General features: G+C 43.3%; 1 pseudogene; it reads right to left on the reverse strand.

The window, feature by feature from the left end:
• Nucleotides 1-16,317, reverse strand: part of LOC112080712 (spectrin beta chain, non-erythrocytic 1-like) — a 116,471-nt pseudogene that overhangs the window by 15,738 nt on the left and 84,416 nt on the right.

Raw genomic sequence — 16,317 nt, forward strand, 5'->3', positions numbered from 1 at the left:
CATCCAATAGCATGTGGGAAAGTATGAACAAAAATCCTTACTTAGTCTTAACCACTCCCGTCGGTCCTCCCACTTGTCAATCATGTCTTTCCTCTTGTCCATCAGCTGTAGTAATTTATCTTTGATCTAAACAGAGGACAGAGCAGCAAGTTATTATCTTTTAACATTGGGTATCATCACATACAAACAATGCAATACACTAAAACCTGAAGAGGCTACGATGCAGTATGGTCAATCCACAAAATGAGTGCCTTTGATATTTTAAGAAGAAATGGTGCCCTTTAATAAATCAGATTTTTATATCAATAAAGACGTGCTAAAGTGCGAAGATTCAGAACTTTGACGTCCCTCATTGCACCCTCTGTGACTTCCAGGAACCCACTTCACCCCAACATTTCTCCAGGTTTTCACCATCATTGTAAAGCCCTAGTTATTAGTTTTTTTTGACAAAGCCATTTCTGAAGATGATTATTTATTTAATATGATTAGTGATTCATTTTAAGGTAAAAAACAACCTGTCCCTCATTTGAAGGTCAACCCTGTTATGTGAACTGAACTCTCGTTTTAATATGGCGAAACTGTTCCTTAAAAAAAATACAAATCAAAAGAAACATTAAACATCTGAACAGTCAAATCATACTGTAAAAGCAGGTGAGATGGATCTACTCTTTTAGGGCATGTTCTGGTGTTTTGTGGTGAGAATCYGAGTGGGTCGAGCATAACATGTCAATCATGTTAAATATTTTTTATGAAACCTGCATTCAATTGCACCTCCCTGTTGCATATAACAAGCTTCAATTTCCCCTGTCATTTAATCCCAATTTCCCCTGGGATTTATAGTCAACCATGTTCTGGTCAACACTGTTACTTTATTTGGCAGTTAATAGGCACTTACTATTGTAGTTTTTTTCATTTAACCTCTTGAGATGTAAAAATATGTTTTTTATTAAGTTGAACATGTACTCTTTATGACASAATGTTAAAATTAGGTGAAATCAAAAGTTTATTTTCACCAATTTACACATCTCAAAAGGCACCAAATTGGTGGAACCACCCAATAACATCGGCCTGTCAAATTAATTCACCCAAATGGACCATTTCTTTGAGAAAGAGCAGTGGTCCTCAAATGGCTCATGAGCTGCCCTGCAGTAGCATAGCATTGGTTCGGCAATGGAACGTACCTCCTCTGATGCATAGTGCTTTCTGGCTAGCAGAGACTTGCCCAACTCAATGCAGGCGGTGAAGCTGTCATTGCGGGCGTCGATCTCAGCCTTGATACCCTGGTGGTTGTTCATCAACAACTCCACCGAGGACACGTCCCTGTGCAGAGAAAAAAAATGCGCATGCACGCAGACAGGCACACACACACACACACACACACACAGATCAGGATATCAGTATACAAACCTAAGATTGGAATAGGAATTTCAGTTTACAAACCTAAGATTGGAATAGGAATTTCAGTTTACCTCCTGAATTGACTGAATTGAAATTGAACTGACCCCCACCTAGCTAAGTACAATAATAATTTACCTTGGATTCTCCTGGGCTTCGATGAGACGGATGACGTCCTCCATCCACAGCATGAGGTCGCGCACCATGCTGAAGAAGCGGAATTTGTCGCCCGTGTSCAGGAGGTGGACTCTGCGGACATCGCAGGCCTCCAGCAGGGTATTCCAGGCCTCCAGCACCTCGCTCTCCYTCCGCTGGATGTCGTCTGCCTTGTCGCCGGCGTAGGCCGACTGGAGGCGGACGGCATCCTCCTGCAGCTGCCTCACCTGAAGGTCCAAGCACAAGTCGCTTTAATGCATTTTATTCTACAWTTACACTACCTTTTGCTGCCTGGTATTAACATGAAATTACAGGCTATGTGTATTTAACAGGTTAATAATTACTAGTGATGTGCATCGATATGGAAAATCTATATTGATATTGGTAAAAAAAAATWATAACCGATACCGATATCATAGCGGTTTTATGAATAACATTGTGTGATTGTTTCATTTTCTGTTCATTTCCATGGCTTTGTGAAGCTCAGACAACTGCTTTCTTATTGCCTATTGGGATTGCCTATTTGGATTGCCATCTGGGGGCCAGTTTGAATACAATGGGAAGCCAGTTGTTGACCCATCAGCAGGCAGTTAAGTACAGCGCATTCTGAAAGTATTCAGACCCTTTGACTTTTTCCACATTTCGTTACGTTACAGCCTTATTCTAAAATGGATTCAATACATTTACCTCAATCTACACACAATACCTGATAATGACAAAGCAAAAACAGGTTTCTAGAAATGTTTGCAAATTTATTAAAAACAAAAAACAGAAACACTTTATTTACATAAGTATTCAGACCCTTTGCTATGAGAYTCAAAATTGAGCTCAGGTGCACCCTGTTTCCATTGATCATCCTTGAAATGTTTCTATAACTTGATTGGAATCCACCTGTGAAAAATTCATTTGATGGGACATGATTTGGAAAGGCACAGAACTGTCTTTATAAGGTCCCACAGTTGACAGTGCATGTCAGAGCAAAAACCAAGCCATGAGATCAAACAAATTGTTCTTAGAGCTCCAAGACAGGATTGTGTCGAGGCACAGATATGGGGAAGGGTACCAAAAAATGTCTGTAGAATTGAACACAGTGGCCTCCATCATTCTTAAATGGAAGAAGTTTATAACCACCAAGACTCTTCCTAGAGCTGGCCGCCCGGTCAAACTGAGCAATCGGGGGAGAAGAGCCTTGGTCAGGGAGGTGACCAAGAACTCGATGGTCACTCTGACAGAGCTCCAGAGTTCCTCTATGRAGATGGGAGAAGCTTTCAGAAGGACAACCATCTCTGCAGCACTCCACCAATCAAGCCTTTATGGTAGAGTGGCCAGACGGAAGTCACTCCTCAGTAAAAGGAACATGACAGCCCGCTTGGAGTTTGCCAAAAGGCACCTAAAGACTCTCAGACCATGAGAAACAAGATTCTCTGATCTGATGAAAATAAGATTGAAGTCTTTGGCCTGAATGCCAAGTGTCACGTCTGGAGGAAACCTGGCACCATCCCTACAGTGAAGCATGGTGGTGGCAGCATCATGCTGTGGGGATGTTTTTCAGTGGCAGGGACTGGGAGACTAGTCAGGATCAAGGGAACGCTGAACGGAGCAAAGTACAGAGAGATCCTTGATGAAAACCTGTTCCAGAGCGCTCAGGACCTCAGACTGGGCGAAGGTTCACCTTCCAACAGGACAATGACCCTAAGCACACAACTACGACAGCACAGGAGTGGCTTCGGGACGAGTCTCTGAATGTGCTTTTGAGTGGTCCAGCCAGAGCCCGGACTTGAACCCGATCGAACATCTCTGGAGAGACCTGAAAATAGCTGTGCAGCAATGCTCCCCATCCAACCTGACAGAGCTTGAGAGGATTTGCAGAGCAGAATAGGAGAAACCCCCTAAATACAGGTGTGCCTAGCCTGCAGCGYCATACCCAAGAAGACACGAGGCTGTAATCGCTGCCAAAGGTGCTTCAACAAAGGACTGAGTCAAGGGTCTGAATACTTATATAAAATGTAATATTTCTATTTTCTAAAAACCAGTTTTTGCTTTGTCATTATGGGGCATTGTGTGTAGATTGATGAGGGAAAAAAATATTTAATCCATTTTAGAATAAGACTGTAACGTAACAAAATGTGGAAAAAGTCAAGGGGTCCGAATACTTTCCGAATGCACTGTATGCTAAGTTGAGAGCCTGTGAGAGGGTTTTGTGTCTGCAAGAACAGTCATGTKTCCTATTTTACATAATAGTGTAGGTTATCAATATCAATATTACATTGAATGATCGATATTGGTGCCCACTACTAATAATAACATGAGATTTCATTTTCCGCAGTGCAGTGATCTGGTGAAGTGAGCTACAGGGAGATATTAGCTATATCTACCTGTGTTCCCAGGGCCTGGATGTCATGCTCGAAGGTGGTGTGCATCCGCTGCAATGTCTCCACCGTGTTCTGGTCACGTCCCAACTCCTCGGGAAGCTTCTTGTGTTTGTCCAGGATGCGGCCCAGGATCTCCTTGGCGTCGTGGTAGAACTTGTGTAGCTCGTAGGAGGCGGCCAGGATCTGCGTGCGCGTGTCRATGAGCTCCAGCAGGTCAGCCCAGGCCTCGTTGAGGCCGTCCTTCCACTCAGCCACCGTGGCGGCATCTGCGTGGCCCGCATTAATCAGCTCGTCGGACAGGCGGTTGACGGCATCCACACGCTCCTGGCCGATGTTGCCTGTGTCGCGGGCAAACTCCCGGAAGCGCTCCTGGAGCATCTGTGGATGGATAGATGGATGGAGAGGAGGAGAATGAGGACCTTTAACACAAATATACATTGTACTGCCCTGTCTTACCTACTAAAAGGTAATGGTGGTATCAAATGGGCAGTACTGAAATCAGTCTACGGCCGTGTTACAGACTGTTTGCAAAGCAGTCACACACCAAAGCACACAACACCTGGATAAGTGTTAAACATGTCAACCATATCAATATGATATTGAGATATGATACCCAACTGCAATGCAGCATTCAATTATTGGTACATTTGTGCAATGTGCTGCTTTTTAGATGATCTGGAMTGCAGACAGTTTTTCCTCCCTGACAGCACCAGGAGTGAAAGGWTAGGGTTTGAAGTCAGGTGACGTAGCTTACAGTGACATGCTCGTAGTCCTGTCCCAGCTCGTGAGATCCGGCCACCACCTCCCGCTCGGCAATCCACTGCTCCAAGTCGTCAACCTCGCGGTTGAGCTGGAACAGGCGGAACCTCTCATCCAGTTTGCCCCGCCTCTCCTCAGACAGGTCCTTCATGCCGGCATAGAGCTTGTCCACCTGAGACTGACGCATGCCTATCCTCTCACTGCCCACACAAACAGAAATCAAGACTTCAATGATCAGTGGATGGGTTTATCAAGAGTAATCTTTTTTGTTTTTTGCAAAAAATCAAGGCTTTCGTTAGTGAAATCAGGTCTGTTAGGGTTAAGATGAAACAAAAATATGCATACACACCACACTCTGGTCTACTGAATGCTCCACTCATAGAAATACTGTTTCTAGATCGGACATTCATATTCAGGTCAACGTTCCTTGACGGGTGGCAATAAGTGACATTCTACTTCAATGGCTTCACTCTGGGCTCTCTCACTGACCTCTCTGGATGTCCTGCAGCTGTCAGGCCTCTGCTGGTCTTGGAGAGCTGATGGACTGTCTCAGCGTAGTCCTCCACCGACTGTTCCACAATCTGGTGCTTCTTCAGCATGGCTACAGAGCTCTGCTCATCCTAAGAGGGAAAGACACTTGTTTTTAGCACTTTTGGGAATTCTATGTTAGAAGCAACATTATCAATACAGACACACACAGACAAAATTCCTCACAATAGGGCACACCCATGGCAAAAATATTATTTGTACAGCACCAAAACACTGTCAATAACACCAAGGCATTCCATGCTTTTCTTAACTCCTGTTCTGAACATTTGGGATTTACTATGCAATCTGATAAACGTCAAATCAATTTTCTTGATCTTCTGATCTTGTGTGAAAATAATGTTCTATACACTGATCTTTACAGGAAACCTACTGATCATAACAGTTTGTTGAGGGCTGATAGTTGTCACCCACTTCCCTTGAAAAATAGTTTGCCCTACAGCCAATTCTGTCGAATCAAAAGAATTAGCAAAAAACAATCAGATTTCGACAGAAATATGGCTGAGACGCAAGGAAAGTTCAAGGAGAGGGGGTACAAAAATTATCTGATTAATATTGCCATTGAGAAAATTCAAAACAAAACATGACCTTTTTCAAGGGCAGTCTCGCAAAAAGACGCATTCTTGCATTCTAACTACCCGCTATTCAAAGCTCTCTGAACAAATTAAGGGAATCGTTCACAAACATTGGCACATTCTAAAATCCGATGACAGTCTCGGTAATGTGTTTTCGGACCTTCCCTTGGTCGTATTCTTGCGGGGCAGAAATCTCAGAGACCAATTGGTACACTCTGATTTACCACCCCAAGATATTACAGAACAACGTCTATTTGCGCCCCTACTGGATGGAAATTACAAGTGTAATGGCTGTGCTCAATGCAATGGCACTTATAAATGCAGATCCTTCAAACACCCACAAACAGGGAAATCGATCCCAATCAAAGGCAGTTATTTATCTTATAACTTGTCCTTGTGGTAAAAATGATGTGGGTAAAACAAAGCGCAAATTAAAAGTACGTATCTCAGAGCATYGTAGCACCATTAGGTGMAAAAACTTGACTTACCCAGTTGCGGCCCACTTTTTGGAGGCAGGCCACTCGATTTCGTCTCTGCGTTATATTGGCATCGAACATGTCAACCTCCCTAGGAGAGGGGGTGACCTTGATGATTTATTGTTAAAACGAGAGGCTGCCTGGATCTTTAACTTAAAGACCCTTGCTACCTTCGGTCTCAACGTAGACTTTGATCTGAAGCCATTCTTGTGATTATTGTGACTTTTCCATTGTAATTGTTTGTAAGCTTGTGTAGTCTAAAATGAATCTATGATCGTATGCTATCCATTTGTTTTTTGTATGCTGTTTTTTGTATGCTGTTCTTTTTATGCCATTTTAATATTTGAGAATTAACCAATGATATTAGGCCACTTTTGGCCATGATTACAGACACCTGTGTGTCTTTTGACACTATATAAACGAGTCATCCCGCAGTGTTTGTGATTATACCCTGATGAAGACAGCTTTGCTGTCGAAAACGTTGGRTATTACATTTTTGCATCTGAGCTCCTAGAGTGTGCGGCTCTCCTTTATTTTCAAATAACACCCTAGTACCTTGGCCTTCTCCTCCGACATCATGTACAACTCCTGCTCGCTCATCCAGGCCTCAGCCTCGGCGGCATCAAAGTAGTACTTTTGGGCGTTGTGGGACTGCTCCAGTCGGGCGTGACGCTTCTCTGTCTCCTCAATCATCAGACCCCACAGCTGTTGCAGGTCGGCCAGGTGCTGGCGAATGGCCTCCACGGCAAGGCTGTCCTCCATCAGAAGGCTCTCGCTCCGCTCGAAAATGTCATCGAAGCGGGGCTGGTGTCCCTGAATCTCCTTCTGCAAAGTCTGAGAAGGGGATACAATRCTTTTATTGCACATTTCCATGGAAATTAATTTTGTAATGTTAGCAATACATTAAAATACTAGATACACAAAACCAAGAGCACAATACAGTAGATACACTTCAAGTAAGTAAGTAAGCCTTGCCTGAACGGCTCAAAGGGCAGGAGCCCTATTTCTGTACTGTACACCCCCTGGAGAGGACACAAATCTGTCGTAGCCTATATCTCAATTAAAACTCAATAAGACAGTGATAGTCTTTGCTATGTATGATATCATTCAATATATTTGTTTAAATAACTTGGTAGGAATAGGATAACAGATCTAGGCAGGCACTATCCAGCCACCTTATCACCAAAATGATCAGCCTCATTGCTTTTAAAAGTTTTGTTGATGCGAGTGGTTGTATTAGGTTGGGATCTATCGCATCCCACAACTCTCCCAGACTATGTTAGGAATATTTATTTATTGCACAGAAGGACAAGTTGACCAATAGAATAGATCAACTTTTGTACTATGGGGGATAGTAGATTGACATAGGCTATAGTAGATTGACATAGGCTAGTGCTTTTGCTGTTCGTTAGGCCTAGTCATCTCGTTGGCTGACAAAAAGCAGGCTAAATGTGGACATATTCAATATGCGCCTCGGAATTCACAGTTGTGTCACCGTCTGTCATCATTCACTTGTAGCCTACGTCTTGCCTGAGAAGGACCCAATCACGTGATGGGCATTGGCTACATCTGAGAGACCCATGTGAGTGAGAGGTGCTACAGAGCTCGGCAGCCGGGAGAAGGGAATTATAAATCRCCTATTATATTCAGCCCAGGGGCACAACTGCCACTTTTTCAATTGTATTCCTCATACTGTAAAATAATGTCACGGAATTGTAAGTAAATCTTGTCTGCTAAATTAACTAGTGTAGCCCACAGCCATAGCCATATCAGGGCCTAACATAAGAACAACTGAGAGTATGCTATTCTGTTCTTCTGAAATAGACTACATTTTCTTTATATCATGTTTCTTTAGACGTGTCTAAAATACATAATGGATTTATTGTGATGGTGTAGGCTATATTAAATGGATTTATTAGACTTTATAAAATGTAGATGTTCCAAAAGGTCTGCATCAGTGGCTTGTAGGCTATGCCTGGAAGCCAGGAGATGCTAAACGTGTTTATGCTAATTACCAGGCAATTACCAGTGAGACCAGCAGTTATTTGCTTGACAATCACTGGCTGACAAAATTTAATGAACAACACAGCCCTAAACACTGACACTAGCAATTATAATTTTGCTTATAAATCAGTGCATAAACGTATTCACAACAATAGAATGGTGCTTATTTTGGGCCTAAGTGTGACTTCCTTGTAAAGTGACATTGTCACGATCGTCGTAATAACATTCGGACCAAAGCACAGCGTGATATGGGTTCCACATGTTTATTGAATGAAACGCACAAAAACAATAAAGAACAAACGAAATGTGACGTAAATGAAGTGCTCACAGGTAACTGCACATAAACAAGATCCCACAAAACACAGTGGGGAATGGCTGACTAAATATGATACCCAATCAGAGACAACAATAAACAGCTGCCTCTGATTGGGAACCATACCAGGCCAACATAGAAATAAACAACCTAGATTACCCACCCTAGTYACACCCCGACCTAACCAAAATAGAGAATGAAAAAGCTCTCTATGGACAGGGCGTGACAGACATGTTCAGTACATGAGAAAAATACACATACCTGATTTTTCTTGATAAGCAGTTGAACGGTCTGTAGGTTGTGACCATGCTCTGTGGAGGTTGCAATTGGCATCCTCTCTTCGACCCAAAGCTAAAATGGACAAGCCAAATAGATTATTAAGTGCATTGAATGAAAATACCAGAACAAATAAAGCCTCAGTAGAACATGTGCATGCATGCCCACACACAAACGTTTGTTTTAYTATCCTTGTGGAGACCAAACAATTGAATCCCATTCAAAATCCTATTTTCCCTAACCTAACCTTAACCTAAAAAAAATGCCTGAAACTAGATGCCCTACATACTGGTCTTGACGAGAACAAAGACATTTGTTGAGGGAGATTCCCTTCTGTACCGTTCAACCAATCCAGTAAATGTGGGGGAGTTAAGATGGAGTGTCGCCTTGTTAACGTCCCAAAGTTGCGTCACAGGCTCTCTTTACATTTCCSCTGAAAACCAAAATGTCTCCACTTGTCTGAATTTTCCTTGTTTTACTATTKGAAAACCAAAAACACACAAACAAACAAACACACACAGTACGCCCCCAGGAGGCAGCTCAAACAACTGTCAACTTACTATCTCGTCCTCCACGTCGCGGTTGAACTGGTGGATCTCGCGGGAGGCCACCAGGAAGTTCTTTCTCTTCCTCAGCGGGTCGAGCAGCTCTTTGAACTTGTGCTCCACCATCTGTCTCTGGCAATCCACCTCCTCTGTGACATTCCCTTCCTGGCTGAGGACCAGTGCCTGGCTCTGCAGCTGCACCACCTCCCTCTGACGGACCTCCACCTGGTTCTCCAATATCTAGGGGCCACCAGGGAGAGGGGGGAGAACATTTTGAACACTATGTTTCCCCTAGATGATGTTCTTGGCGTTGCCCAGGCCACTAAGTCCACATCCATGGTTTCGTATCCAAGATTTTCAGATCAGACCAATTGATGCCATACATTTTGTATTGTTTAAAACCAATTAAAGCCAACTTATTTCAATTATTATTAGTATTAATATTTGGCATTATTATTTTATTAATGCCAACATGATTTATCAATTTGATTACAACGACGCATGCTCCACCATGTACAGTACCTGCTGCTTCTTGAGCAGGATGTTGACGCTGGTCAGGTCTTTGCCATAGTCATCCGATTGAATCTGGCCCTCCAGGCCACCCAGCCACTTGTCCAAGTCAGCACAGCTCTGTGTTAACAGCTCGGCCTTGTTGGCGTCAAACAGGCACTGGGCTTTGGTCTGGGTGGTGGACTCCAACACTTCCCACATCTTCTGGAGGGCTGAGAGCTTCTCCTTGACCACCGACTCTGTCTCAGGCTTCTCCAACACCAGCTGCATCCCATCCTGGAGAGGAAAGAATTAGAATCACCTTTATTCGCCATGTACATTTTACAAGTACCAGGAATTTGACCTAGTGAAGTGGTGCTGCCATGCCTTACAGTAACAAAATATGCAGTATAAAATAGAAAAGGTAAAGTTTATGGATAATCTTTGTGTTTCTGCAGTTGTTGAAACACATTTTATGGTAGTGAAACACATTTAGTGCGGTGGGCAGGTACAGTCGGTTAGTTATGGTGGGGTAACCCCATGAGTTTTGGAGTGGGTATAATAGGGCAGTTAGTGAGTATAGGGTAGTCATAACCAGTTGGGGAGTTATTGTGGGTACATACACTCAATAGACAGTTTATTAGGTACACCCATCTAGTACCGGGTTGGACCCCCCTTTGCCTCCTGAACAGCCTGAATTCTTTGGGCCATTCTACAAGGTGTTGGAAACATTCMACATGGATGTTGGTCCATGCTGACGCGGTGGCATCACGCAGTTGCATCACGCAGTTGCTGCAGATTGGACGGCGGTACATTCATGCTGCGAACAGCCCATTCCGTCTCATCCCAAAGATGCTCTATTGGGTTGGGGTCTGGGGACTGCGCAGGCCACTCAAGTAAACTGAACTCGCTGTCATGTTCCAAGCGATGTTCTTCCACTCCTCAATTGTACAGTGTTGGTCATCTCGTGCCCACTGGAGCCATTTCTTCTTGTTTTTAGCTGATAGGAGTRGAACCCGGTGTGTTCGTCTGCTGCAATAGCCCATCCGCTACAAGGATCAACGAGTTGTGCGTTCCGAGATGCCGTTCTGCACACCACTGTTGTATTGTGCCGTTATTTGTCTGTTTGTGCCCCAACTGTTAGCTTGCACGATTCTGGCCATTCTCCTTCGACCTCTCTCGAAGCTATACAAGCTATTTTCGCTATACAAGCTATCCATTTTCGTGAACGGGGTKGTGTACCTAATAAGAAGTGAGTTGAATATTTTACATAAAGTAATGCTAAAGGAAATTGTGACAGTTTACCGTTATGTGCTCTGCCTGTACTTAAAACTTCTTGTCAATAGGGGGGGGGCGCTATTTTCACTTTGGAAAAAATCATGCCCAATTTAAACGGCCTCATACTCTATTCTAGATCATACAATATGCATATTATTATTACTATTGGATAGAAAACACTCAAGTTTCTAAAACTGTTTGAATTATATCTGTGAGTAAACCAGAACTCATTTGGCAGCAAACTTACAGACAGGAAGTGAAAATTCTGAAAATGGGGCTCTGTTTCAGGGCCTGCCTATTCAATTGCCTTATATTTATCGATATGCATGCACTTCATACGCCTTCCACTAGATGTCAACAGGCAGTGGAAGGTGGAATGGGGTGTCTAGCTTGATCTGAGGTCGAATGAGAGCTTTTGGAGTGGCAGGTCAGGAATTTCCTTTGTCTACCAAGGCGTGAGGCGGAACTCGACATTAGCTTCTGAAAAGCTTTCGGTTTACACGGCGAATATCTCCGGCTCTGATTTTATTTGATACATGTGATAATAACATCGTAACGTAGGTTTTTTCAACCGAGTTTTATCAGTTTATTCAACGTTTATTGGGACTTTTGGAGTTTTCCATTCTTTGCGTCAAGAGAGGATGGGAACGTTACCAACCTTGGCTAGCATTGTGGCGCGAATTCGACAGAAGAAAAGGACATTCTAAAACCAAACAACGATTTATTGTGCTGTCTCACAATAACGCAAGCTGTATGTTATGGTAAAGTAATTTTTTTAAATCTAACACAGCGGTTGCATTAAGAACCAGTGTATCTTTCATTTGCCATACAACAAGTATTTTTATGTAAAGTTTATGATGAGTTCTTTGGTCAGATTAGGTGAGTGTCCAAAATATCTCTGGAGATTCTGGTGAATCGATGCTACGTATTCACAATGTATAATCAGGATTTGTAGCTCTAAATATGCACATTTTCGAACAAAACATAATTGTATTGTATAACATGATGTTATAAGACTGTCATCTGATGAATTTGTTCAAGGTTAGTGATTMATTTTATCTCTATTTTGTCGGTTTTGTGCAAGCTATTTTTGCGGGGAGTAAATTGCGTTGTGTGTTTGGCTACTGTAGTGTGCTGAGTATTAAGTAAAGGTTTTAAACAAATGTGGTTCTTAAATGGCTCTTCCTTAGCTCTTAAAGTTCCTTGGAGAATTCTTGCTCGATAAAAAACTTTAAGTGTGGGGTTCTTGATGTGGCATCTATGGTTCTTCAGAATTCTAAAAGGTTCTTGAAACGTAACGAAGCCTGCAGATGTGTCCCTTTCATAGCACACAGAAAATTGGCCAGTGTTGATTTTTCTGTGTAACATATTTTAGTGTTGACACTGTAAAGAGTTAAATTAACACTCAGTGGTGTAAAAGAACCCCACTGTTGGTGTTAATAACCAGAGTTAAAAAAAAAACACAGTTATCATTATCATATTTCCCAGCATGCTCTACTGCAGGTCGATTTTTGAAATTGTTTGTTTCAATATATTTTTTTTTGCATGTACATTGATTAATTAATCGTATGCTACTCAGAAATAAATAACATAAATTTTCTAAACTATTCAAATATGTTACTTGGACTTATTGTACCCGTTACTGAAATTGTTGTTCAATTCTAGATGTTTAAGGTAGTCTCATACCTTAGTCTTCCCAACCCTGGAAGTCATTCTGAATGCAGGTTGCGGGTGAATAAAAATTCTAAATGTTGGATATCTCCACTCCAATAGGAGTTACACCACTTTGCAAGCCAGCATAATGTGGCTTGCAGGTCTGATGTGGCCTGTAAACTATGAATTTCAGGCCACTGTATAAGGGTAAAACTAGGCCCTCAAAAGAAGAACTTATAAAATATGTATTTTATTCTTAAAATAATGTAATTTTAATGACAACATACACTTAAGAATACTTAAGTCTCGATAACTGATCACGCTAATTTCATGTAATTGGAGGCGCTTATTAACTTGTGTTCATTCATGTAATACCCAATGCAAAATCATCAAGACAGAGTGAATCTTATTTTGGTTTGCTAACCTTCTCAATTTTGTCCAGCCACTCCTTGTTGGACTGCAGCTCGGCCATGAAGGCCTGATGCTTGAGCCATTTGCTGTGGAGGTTCCTGGCCTCGTCGTACGACATGTCCTGGGCCGTGAGCATCTTCTCATTGATCCACAGGGACAGCTGCGCACACACACACACACACACACACACACACACACACACACACACACACACACACCAACACACACACACAACACACACACACACCACACACACACACACACACACCACACACACAACACACACACACACACACACATCACACACACACACACACACACACACACACACACACACACACACACACACACACACACACACACACACACACACACACACACACAACAGCACACACACACACCACAACACACACACAAACACACACACACAACACACACACACACACACACACACACACAACACACACACACACACACACACACACACCACACACACACACACACACACACACACACACACACACACACACACCACACACACACACACACACACACACACACACACACACACACACACACACACACCACACACACACACACACACACACACACAACACACACCACCACACACCAACACACACACACTACAACAACACACACCACAAGCACTACACACACACACACACACACACACACAGCACACACACACACACCACACACAAACACACCACAAACACACGACCAGACACCAGCACACAGCACCCACACACACAACACAACACACAACACAGCACACAACACACACACACACACACACACACACCAACACACACACACACAGCACTACACACACACAACACACACACACACAACACACACACACACACACACAACACACACACACACACACACACACACGACGAGCAGAGCGCGGAGGACACGCACTAACACACACACAACCACCACCACACACACGACCCACAACCCACCATACACACACACACCAACACACACACACACAACCACCACACACAACACTACACACAGCGCGAGCACACACACACACCACAGCACACCACACACACACACCACACCACACCCACACACAACCCCACACACACACACACACCACACACACAGCACCACACGCACACACACACAGAACAAAACAGCAACACCACACACACACACCACGACACACACAACACACACTCAACACATCCACACACAACACAAACAGCACAACACACCACAGCAGCATCACACATACGCACACACACACACAGTCACACACAACACACACAAACACACAGCAACATCACACACACACACACACACACACACACACACACAGGTAGCTAGGTCATTGTATTTGACTGCCTTAGACTGTGAAAGCAGTCTGTCACTATGCATACATTGCCACACAACGTATTAAATATAAAACAGTGCAAGTAAGTATTCATAGTATCGGGACTGATACCAATGTTAGACTGTTATGAATGATTTCTCACATCCAGATTAAGCATATTCCTGGAATAATAAGCACTTTCAATGGAGAATCTCTATTTTAAAGGAGTGGGCTTAATCTGGGTCCGGGAAAGACATGTTAGGCAGCAGACCTCCTGGCAATCCTGTAGGAACTTCTGAAGGTCCCGGTTATCCTTCAGCCTCATCAGTAGCTCCAGAGCAGCTTCGCGGTTCTTCTTATGCCTGTGCAAATGTTGGGTAAACAGATTTGATCATGGATAATAGATCCYATGTTAATTGTGACTACCACAAGCAAGCTACCAGTTGTGTGTACCATATATACAGTTGAAGTCGTAAGTTTACATACACCTTAGCCAAATACATTTAAACTCAGTTTCACAATTCCTGAAATTTAATCTGAGTAAAAATTCCCTGTTTTAGTTCAGTTAGGATCACCACTTTATTTTAAGAATGTGAAATGTCAGAATAATAGTAGAGAGAATTATTTACTGAGTGTATGTGGGTCAGAAGTTCACATACACTCAATTAGTATTTGGTAGCATTGCCGTTAAAATGTTTAACTTGGGTCAAACATTTTGGGTATTCGTCCACAAGCTTCCCACAATAAGTTGGGTGAATTTTGGCACATTCCTCCTGACAGAGCTGGTGCAACTGAGTCAGGTATGTAGGCCTCCTTGCTCGCACACGCTTTTTCAGTTCTGCCCACACATTTTCTATAGGATTGAGGTCGGGGCTTTGTGATGGCCACTCCAATACCTTGACTTTCATGTCCTTAAGCCATTTTGCCACAACTTTGGAAGTATGCTTGGGGTCATATTTGCGACGAAGCTTTAACTTCCTGTCTGATGTCTTGAGATGTTGCTTCAATATATCCAGATAATGTTCCTTCATGAAGCCATCGATTTTGTGAAGTGCACAGTCCTCCTGCAGCAAAGCACAAACAACCTATCCCTCAACGTAACAAAGACTAGGAGATGATTGTGGACTACAGGAAAAGGAGGACCGACCATGCCCCATTCTCATCGACGGGGCTGTAGTGGAGCAGGTTGAGAGTTCAAGTTCCTTGGTGTCCACATCAAAACAAACTAGAATGGTCCAAAGACACCAAGACAGTCGTGAAGAGGGCACGACAAAGCCTATTCCCCCTCAGGAAACTAAAAAGATTTGGCATGGGTCCTGTGATCCTCAAAAGGTTCGACAGTTGCAACATCGAGAGCATCCTGACTGGTTGCATCACTGCCTGGTACGGCAATTGCTCGGCTCTGACCTCAACGCACTACAGAGGGTAGTGTGTACGGCCCAGTACATCACTGGGGCTAAACTGCCTGCCATCCAGGACCTCTACACCAGGCGGTGTCAGAGGAAGGCCCTAAAAATTGTCAAAGACCAGCCACCCCAGTCATAGACTATTCTCTCTACTACCGCATGGCAAGCGGTACCGGAGTGCCAAGTCTAGGACAAAAAGGCTTCAACAGTTTTTACCCCAAGCCATAAGACTCCTGAACAGGTAATCAAATGGCTACCCGGACTATTTGCATTGTGTCCCCCCAACCCCTCTTTTTACACTGCTGCTACACTCTG

The sequence above is a fragment of the Salvelinus sp. IW2-2015 genome, unplaced genomic scaffold (assembly GCF_002910315.2).
Source record: "Salvelinus sp. IW2-2015 unplaced genomic scaffold, ASM291031v2 Un_scaffold16448, whole genome shotgun sequence".
In the NCBI taxonomy this organism is placed as follows: Eukaryota; Metazoa; Chordata; class Actinopteri; order Salmoniformes; family Salmonidae; genus Salvelinus; species Salvelinus sp. IW2-2015.